Source organism: Myotis lucifugus, unplaced genomic scaffold, assembly GCF_000147115.1.
Source record: "Myotis lucifugus unplaced genomic scaffold, Myoluc2.0 scaffold_112, whole genome shotgun sequence".
In the NCBI taxonomy this organism is placed as follows: domain Eukaryota; kingdom Metazoa; phylum Chordata; class Mammalia; order Chiroptera; family Vespertilionidae; genus Myotis; species Myotis lucifugus.
Window position 1 is genome coordinate 1,125,792 of NW_005871160.1, and position 9,867 is coordinate 1,135,658.

The 9,867-nt window shown below is 49.5% G+C and overlaps 1 long non-coding RNA gene across 1 annotated transcript; it reads right to left on the reverse strand.

The window, feature by feature from the left end:
* Window positions 1–901: 901 nt before the first annotated feature.
* Window positions 902–6,972, reverse strand: LOC111826941. The gene is made up of 3 exons (XR_002830392.1): window positions 6,795–6,972; window positions 2,085–2,219; window positions 902–1,189 (listed from the first exon to the last, which is right to left on the reverse strand). It is a non-coding gene; the product is annotated as an uncharacterized LOC111826941 (long non-coding RNA).
* Between the last annotated feature and the right edge of the window lie 2,895 nt (window positions 6,973–9,867).

Consider the following 9,867-nt stretch of genomic DNA (forward strand, 5'->3'; position numbering starts at 1 on the left):
TAACTGACCCCTTTTCCCTGATCTGTTGCAAGTAAAACACGAGCTCCCGATGCTCTAAAAATTAATATAAATGAAATCAGACTCCTCCTACAGCCTCCCCCCTCTCTCGAGGGCTAGAACAAAACAGGGAACAGTGGACGGATTTAGATCGCGTTGGAAGGAGCGACATACAGTAATTGTTTATTGAATGTTGACGTCCCAATCCCAGTTATTCCTTTACCAGAGATTAGGAGGAATTAGGGAGCAGTTCACGTCCATCCTGCTGAACCTGACCCAGTTTATTTACTCTGTAATCTTACTTCCAAGCACGAGAGGTAAAACGAGCTGCTCTTATCAATTAATAGCTGAAGAAAAATGTAGATTTCAAGTTCAATGGAAGAGCTGTTTATTCCAGGGAACTACAGAAATGAAGAGGCGCTCCCTGCTATGCTGGGGAATGGGGCTGAGGGCTCGGGGGTGGGGGAGGAGAAGAGGGGTGCAGAAGATAATTTTTTTTTCTTTTTCTTAGGAGTTTGAATTACTGTGCAATCTTGGATTTTCTAGTGACCTGTGTTAAAGCCCCGAGGCTATAACAGACCTATAATGGATCTATTTCTGTATTGTGCGGCAGTATCGGAGTTTAAAACAGCAGCCGTGGTAGATGCATATAATGAGACCAGTGCTTCCTTCTCAATCCCGAGGTCACAGCCCTGCTTGGCCTCCCAAAGCTCTTCCTCAGCTCCCTTCCAGAATCCTCCAAGGTTTCTGTCCTGTCCTGAGCAGACACAGAAGTTGCTTTAGGGATATGAGATGAGGGTGAGGAAAAGACTCTGCCCTCACCCCCCAAACCTCCCTGCCCTGCTTTGCCCACCCCACCCCCACCCCCATCCCACTTTCAGAAACCGACCTCTCTGGGTTAAGGTATTGTTCCGTGTTCAAATACCTCGGGGAGGTATAACACATTCTCTTCACCAGTCATTAATAATGTAGTGTTCATTCCACAAACATTTAATATTTGTTGAATTTATTCATAACATGAATGAATGAGAGTCAGGGGGAGAGAAGACATGTTGGAGTCCAGTGCTGCCTTGCCGCTGGGAGCATCCCTCCTCAGGAGATCTCCCAAGTCGCTGCCAGTCCCAGCACTGTCTGCCTCTAAGACAGCTGCGGGCATGGGCACAGCCAGGCGGTGATGATGGGTGGGCGATGCCTGGGAGAGCCGGAGACACAACGGAATGAGCGTGGAAATTCACCCGAAGGCTCAGGGTCTTTGATCTGTTTTGTATCAACCTGAAGCCTTGGGTCCAGTTTCCAGAATTCAGCACAGAGCCTGGCACACAGTAGGTACCTGTAACATTGGAGTTAAAAAGTACAGGGGAAATGACAGCACCTGTGTCGTGTTCCAGGGCTGCTGGAACAGAGTACTCCAAACTGGGTGGCTGGAAACAACAGAAATGTACTGTCCTGCAGCTCTGGAAGGCGGAAGTCCCAAAACAAGGTGCTGGCCAAGCCGTGCTCCCCCAAAAGCCTCTAGACAAGGATCTCTCCTCATCTCTTCCAGCTGCTGATAGCCCAGGCGTTCCTGTTCCTTGGCTTGTGGCAGCAAACCTCCAATCTCTGCCTCTGTCTTCACATGGCCGTCTTCCCTTCTGTGCATGTCCATGTCCACATTTACATCCTCCCATAAGGCCCTCGGTCCTATTGGATTACGGCCCATCCTAGGATCTCACCCAAACTTGGTTCCATCTGCAAAGGCCCTATTTCCAAATAAGCTCATATTCACAAGTACCAGGAGTTAGAATACAATTCAACCCACAATTTACAATGAACTGAAACATGGGTGTGGAAGCTCTTGATGATTGGGAAGTGTTTATGCAAATGTAGGCCAAGGAACTCAGCCTTGCCTTTCCTCCCAACCATTAGGCTACCCACAAAGAGTTTCAGAACAAGGACTGTGAAGTCCAACTTAGGGGTGTGGAGACAAATGAAGGGGAAGATGATAGACAATGAGGTCAAGGGCACGAAAAGACAAAGTTTACTACCTTCATGCGGTTGCCTGGACCGCGTTCAGGTCCTGAGTGAGTGAGGTGACCTCAAATACTCACGTGCAAATGCCCGGACTTCCCAGAATGGGACCGAAAGGCAGGTGACACCATTCACCAAGGCCACACTGGAGAGAATGGAAATCACTGGTTCACAGTCATCTTTGTGTCTCTTCTTATCATGGATTCGGAAGGTCACTTAATGAAGAAAGGCTTTAGTAAGCACCAGGAAGGTGTTAAGCAACATATTACTCAGAAGACAGACATGGTCCCTGACCTCCAGGGCCTGGGTTCTAAGGAGCACAGGACAGCCTCTTATATATTTTATGTCTTTTTTTCCCTTTCCCTTTTTGGGGGTTAGCACCAGGGAAGTATTGCATTCCAGTTGATTAGGAACCACAAGTCTAAATTTTAGTTCCAGGCTGAATAGTAATTTTTTTTCCTGAAGGTTTGAATAAATCATTGAATCTGCTTAAGTTTCAACTATTTTCAGCATTTCTATGCAAGGGGCATTTTCTTGTTTGTGACGACTGCAATTCCTGGGTTTGCAAAACTGTAATTTTGATAAAGATAGGAGAGGTTTTCATGGAAGAAAGATGGTTTAATTTTCACACTGATTTGACTGCAAAGGAGATAAGTCAGATGAACTATCCATTCAGGTAAACCAGTGGTCGGCAAACTGCAGCTCGCGAGCCACATGAGGCTCTTTGGCCCTGGAGTGTGGCTCTCCAAAAAATACGACTTCTGCACATGGGCACGAAGTTTCAACCGCACTGTATGTGAACGCCCGCATGTGGTATTTTGTGGAAGAGCCACACTCAAGGGGCCAAAGAGCCGCATGTGGCTCGCGGGCCGAGGTTTGCTGACCACTGAGGTAAACCATTGAACCGCAAGATAATAAGTGCATATAATCCATCCTGTTCCCCTTTTCGCTTTGAATGCCAGGAAGCTCAAAGCTAACTATACCATTCAGTTAAAATACTAATATTAGTCTAGGGCCCTGTTTCCGTTCTCTATTGCTGTGAACAAACTTACACCAAAACTCAGTGGCTCAAAACAACCATTTATTTTTATCTTTCATGGTCCTGTGAGTTAACAGGACTTGGCTGAGCAGTTCTTGCCTGGGGAGTCACACGCAGCTTCTGCTGGATGGTGGCTGGTGTTGGAATCCTTTAAAGGTCCAACGATGCTACATGTTCAGCATGGCTTGCTCATTCACATGTCTGGTACCTGGGCTGAGGTGGCTGGCATGGCTGGAGGCTGGCCGAGCACCTCTCTCTCCCTCCACGTGGCTAACTTGAGCTTTCTCAGAGTCCACACATGGCAGTTGGCTTCCCCCAGGAGGAATGCCACCCTGAGTGTTATAATGGGAGTTGTGGTTCATGGGCGGGTCCACTTTGGAGATATGCTACCAGAGATATTTGTAACCTCTTATTCTTTATGGTCTTATCAGAGATGTATCTTTCTTTGTGAGCCTTTTTGGAAGCAGGCAAGTGTGAATAATACACAAACAATGCTTTACTCTTGTCTAGGGCTTGATCATTTACCACGCACCCACCTATGCTACCTTACCTAGTTTTCACGACACCATGGAAAAGGGCCGATCAGCAACTTTATCCCCATTTTTATAGACTTGGAGACTGAGCTTAGAAAAGGATTAGTGACCTGCCTGTGGTAACACAGCTAGGAAGTGATGGACTAGGCCCTGATTGTCGTGTCTCTGACATGACAATCTATGTTCTCAAGCACCTGGCAAAGCACTGATGGAGACCTAAGTCTAAAACCCAGGTGTGACTCCTCCACATGCTGCACAACACCTGCTTGCCTCTCCATCGCCCCGTCCACAGCAGGAGTTTAGGGCAGTGGTGTGAGCTTGAGTCCTTGAGCCAAATGCCTAATCTAAACCTGCTCTGCCACCTCCTGGATTGGGTCTTTCCAATGACTCAGTTTCTTCATCTGTAAAATGGGGCTGCTGCTGATGTCATAAGGATTAAATGAATTAATTCATTAAAATAATACTTGATAAGAACTTTAAAAAGAAATCTCTCGCCAGCCGGTATGGCTCAGTGGTCGAGTGTCGACCTATGAACCAAGAGATCATGGTTCGATTCCCAGTCAGGGCACATGCCCGGGTTTCAGGCCTGATCCCCAGTGGGGGGCATGCAGGAGGCAGCCGATCAATGATTCTCTCTCATCATTGATGTTTCTATCTCTCTCTCCCTATCCCTTCCTCTTTGAAATCTATCTATCTATCTATCTATCTATCTATCTATATATCTATATATATATACATATACACACACACATACACACATATAGATACATACACACATACACACATATATAATAATATATATATGAAGAAATCTCTCAGGACAAGCTGTAGAGATAAGTAGCTTCTAAGAGCTACTTCTGTGTGCTTTTCTTGATTTTACCTGGACCTTGCTAAGCGTCCATACAGGTACACATGATCTTGACGTTTCGTTTGACTTGACATTGTATTTTACCGATAGACTGAAAGCTGAGTCGCTGTTAATGTTTGCCTGCGCATCGTGATTCCGGCAGCAGGATGCGGTTATAAAACACTGTCAGGACTTGTAGACACAGCCCCCGTTCCCCACACCGTCATGTGCACGCACTCTCTCTCCTCCATTATTTACAGGGACATTCCCTCCCTCGGGCGGAGGCGCTCTCTCCTCTCACTTCTCTGTCCCAAGGGGATCTGCACATTCACACTCAGCTCTCTCCACTCCACTCTTTTCCACACACAGGTTTTCTCAAACGCTCACCCCAAGATCCGCCTTTCCCCTACGGACACGCGCCCTTTGACCTTCTGCCTTCCAGTGGAATAAAAAAACTTCCTTTCCTCAGAACCCTCAGAATACAGATATTTTCTGTGCTCATTGGAACCTGAAAATGTCCCCCCTTCCCCCGCGCCCCCCAGGGATGGCAGGAGAAGTCTCTGAAGCCATGCCCACCTGGGCAGGTTGCAGACCTAGGTTTGGGTGAGGTGGCTACAGACACCTGGCTGCACCTGCCCAGCAGGGTTCAGCTCACAAAGCTCTTTATTAATGACCAGAGAATGGATTCTGCCCCCCCCCCCCCGCCTGCCCACCTGGACACAGCAAAACAGCCCGTGTGCAGCCCAGAGAACATCTGGCAGCAGCTGCTTAAGAGGCGAGTGCTCCTGACACAAGACAAGGCTTGGCTAAGGGAAGCTGCCTGCTTTTTCCCAGCTCAGGGTGGGGAAGAATCCAGCTGAATATGCACCTATTCAGAAGGGCAAAGAGCCAAAAATAACCAAGAGCAACAGCATTTCATCTGACAGGTCCAGAAATACAGCTCGGAGCACACCAGGGCTACAGAGTGCGTGATTCGCAGACCTTCAGCATTCCCATAGAAATACCGGGAAAACTCTTAGGTTACCCACCTAAGAGCTCCCATCCCATCTTCACTACAGCTTCTCAAAGCAAGGGCTCTGTGGCCCATAGGGAGAGAGGGGGCGGAGTCAGGGACTTGAGGCTCAGAAGAAGGGGTGTGGGGACCAGGATGTGAGGATGATTTCTGGTAGAATATTCTAAGGAAGAAAGAAATAGGAAGTAATTGGCTAATATGGAGGATGCAAAACAGACAGGAAATGGACTTAGGGAAGGTAAAGCCTAAGTGTCACAGGATACCTGGGAGCACCAACGTTACACGTGGCACGCAGGAGTGAGCTAGACGCTGACGGTCACCCTCGGCAGGAAAAAGGGCCCGGCTTTCCCATCGAGGGGGGAAGTGTGCTGTCTGACAGCAGTCTTCTATTTTTGTTTTATTCTCTCCTATTTTGATGTAAAGGCAAATGTCACAGTTCATTCATCTTTATTCTGAATATCTGCAATTGCAGAAAGGGAGGAGGGGGTGGGAGCGAGGAGAAGGCTCCAGGATTCCTGAGAACCTGACTGCAGGAAAAGCACAGAGGAGCCAACCACAAGTAAAAAAGGAAAAGAAGGAGGGTGGTAAGGAGGGAAGCAGACAGGAAGGGAGGATGGAAGAAAAAAATGAGAAAGGAAGAGGATGGGTTCAATTTTATTTAGTGAACTAGAGGCCCAGTGCATGAAAATTCGTGCACTGGGGGGGTCCCTCAGCCAGGCCTGTGCCCTCTCACAGTCCGGGAGTCCTCAGGGGCTATCCTACTGATGGTCTGCAGGAGGCGACCAGGCCAGCTGATCAGGGGACGGCACCGCCCCCATCACCCCGCCATTGCCGCCTGGCCTCCCTCTGTGGGAGGCGACCTGACACGGGCTGATCAGGGGACGGTGCCAGCCCCCCCCCATCGCCCCTCCACCACTGCTGGTCGCCACCCCCCCCCCACACCGTCATTCCTCCTCTGCCCGCTGGCACGTGCCTTGGCTGGCCTGGTGCTCCTTGCTCACCGGCCCCACCCCCTGCCGACTGGTCTTTCCGCCGCCATTTGGTCGATTTGCATATTATGTTTTTATTATATAGGATAAGAACTTTCTAGGCATGAAAGGAATACCGGGAGCTGGTTAAGAAACAACCTCTGCTTTGAAGTCTACTTGGAGGAGGAGACGAGGCCAGCAAAGTGAGAGAGATATGAAACAGGATTGGGCAGTTTCCACATGGGGCTACAGGCAATGCTCAGTGGGGCAGAGACATGGCCAACTGAGTTTGAACCTAAGGTCATGAGGGAAGGCTCCCTAGAGCCGGTGGCATTTGGGCCCAGGAGTTTACGTAGGAGGGAAGTGGGGAAAATGAGCATTCCTTACTCACCAGTAGTGCCCTCTGCTCCCCTCCTGTAACCCACAGGTCAGGTGTCTCTGTAGGGGCCGATCTCTGTACCCTACGCACGCTCAGTCCCTAGAAATGTGGTTTCCAAGTATCAGCATGGACAGTGACGGTCCAAAGGGACGTTCCCACTGGTGCACAGCAAAATGAGACAAAGACCAGTTAGGAGTTTCTCACAAGCAAATTAGATTCCGTTCCAAGGACTGCCTTTTATTATGTTCTAGGGCAGTGGTTCTCAACCTTCCTAATGCCGCGACCCTTTAATACAGTTCCTCATGTTGTGTTGACCCCCAATTTCATTGTTACAAATTGATCATAATTAAAGCATAGTGATTAATCACAAAAACAATATGTAATTATATATGTGTTTTCCGATGGTCTTAGGTGACCCCTGTGAAAGGGTCGTTCGACCCCCAAAGGGGTCGCGACCCACAGGTTGAGAATCGCTGTTCTAGGGCCTTCCTCATTTAGGATGATAAAAATGCCCCGGCTTTCCAATGAAATAATGTTGATAGAAGATATTGTAAGTGTATCTGGGGGCTGTTTTTTCTTGTTTGAAGTATTTTTACTTGGCAAGTTGACAGTTGGCCAAGGGAATTGGTCCTGGAGATTTTACTGATCTCAAACCATTTCAGCACCCGAGAACTACGGGCCTAGGATGTCATTCCGTGCCCACGAAGGCAAGCAGATTCAGTGAAGGTTCTGCCTGGTTTTAACGCCCCCTCCCCTCCAGGCCCCGGATGCTTCTCCCCTGAGCATCCTCATCCCTGTTGCCTTCATCCTCATCCATGCTGAGTTCGAGAGGATGTGATAAACGGACTCACGTAAGCAGCAATGAGAGATACCAGATTAATACAGTCTCTGGGGCCTGCACATTGTGGTGGAGTATTAAAACTTAATTCAAACCGATGAATTATAATGGTGGGGTTTTAAACCCAATGGGAAAGCATGGTATCTTTAAAATAAAGGGCCTTCTCCTGAAATCAGACCACACCCTTCAGATTACTGACACAAAGGGCTAGAGAGGCAAGGGCAGTCACGATCTGTCTTCTGGATCAAAATGTCACACTGCTCTGTGAACAGAAATCCTGACCTTCTCTTCTCTGCCCCCTCCAGTACAGAATTCTTCAGTCATCACTGCCACCCCCGCTCCGGGCCACACAGCAACCTGCACGGCCCTTTTAGGGACCCCCATTGTGTCTTGGTCAGTTCTCTTCATTCCTGCCGCTCCTCGATCCCTTGGAAAGGGATGGTCCTGCCACCTCTGGATTTCTGGGGCCTCGGGTGGTGCCTGACACACAATAGGAGCACAATGGAAGATGAGAAAGTGAGAGACTGGATATGCCTGATTAAAAATAGCCCAGCCCCCTTCCCGACTGGTGTGGCCAAGTGGTTAGAGCGTCCACCCATACACTGAAAAGTCTCGGGTTCAATTCCCAGTCAAGGGCATGTACCTGGGTTGCAGGTTAGATTCCCTGGCCCTGGTCAGGGTTATGGAGAGGCAACCTATCAATGTGTCTCACCTTGATGGTTCTCTCTCTCCACCCCCAGCCCCCTCTCCCTGCCTTCCTCCCTCCCAGTCTCTAAAAAGCAATGGAAAAAAATATCCCCGGATGAGGATTTAAAAGAAATAGCCCAGTCCCCTACAGGGGGGCTTCTACATTGACTACAGTTAGGTAAATTCAAACCCTTAAGGCTCACAGGCTTTGAATCTCTAATTCCATGAATCCTGATAACAAACAACCTGAGGGAACTATTCAGTTCCCCCCAAGACCAACCAAGTCCATGTGCAATGAAGGAGAGAAACTGCAGAGAGGCCCAGGAAGACAGGTGGAAACCCCGCGATACTGAGAGCCCCCGTTTTCCCGAAATGGCCAATTTCCTTCCACAGACATTAAAAAGTAGACTGTATATTTCAGCCCAACAGGATCTAGGTTGAAGTCACCAAATCCTTTATCCTCATGGGCACCTGCTGGAATGAGTGGTTCTCCACATCACTCAGGAGAATCTGAATCTCTTTGGGTCTGTGGAAGTGGGACAGGGTGATGGTGACGTCTGTCAAACAAAGAAAACCCTCCAGTGCTCTCATGTGGTGACCGCTAGATGTGAGAGGAGCGGCGCGAACCTTCCTGCAAGCCAGCCGTTCTGGACATGGGGTCTCTGGACCAGCAGCGTCAGCAGTAGCAGGGAGCTTGCTAGGCAGGCAGCTCCTCAAGCCCACCCAGGACCCACTGGCTCGGAAAATCCAGCGCGTTTGTCCAGCCACATGTTGTGTTCACAAGCCCTGGGGGTGATTCGGATGCAGGCTTACATCTGAGAACCACTGATATAAGGCATCGTCTTGCAGCCAGTGAGTGGCTCTGGGCCAAGAGCCTGCCCCAGGGCCACAGCCCCTCAGGTGACCTACAAAAGGTAAGGGATGAGTCCCTGAGGAGCTGAGGGTGGCAGGCCTGGAGTAAGATGGCTGAGGGCATATCCAGGTCCAAGGGATTCCAAAATTGGTCAAACCCAGCCCGGGCATCCCCTAGGTACCACCAGCCTCTTCCCAGGCCTTCTGTGACTTGACCTACCTTCTGTGACTTAACCTACCATGGGAGCCGCTCCACCGGGAAGGGCTGTGACCTCTCACAATCCCAGTCTATGATCAGTTCCAACCCGCACAAATCCACCAGGGCCCACGGGAAGCTTTTGCTAACTTTGAAGATGGGCTGTTTCCGAGCAGCAGCCAGGGGCCCAACCAGTTGTCTGCGCCGCTCAGCATAGCCTTGCCCTGCCCAGAGCGCCGGGGCAGGGCCTGGAGACAGGGGCCCCGCTTTGGGCCCCGTGGCCTGGCGACCCAACCTGCGTCCCCAAGGCCAAGATATGCCTGGATTTTTTTTTTTTTAAGCTGTTTGTTCACTTCAAGAGCCTCACGCCTCTCATTTGGGGCTTGAGTACAATTGCCTTGCCTAATTAATTCATTTTCTTTTCCCTCCAAAGTGGAAGCCGGGGCACGTGGATACGAAATTAAATACAAACCCCCTTTGGGCCGCGGATACTCTGGGGCAATTAAAACAAA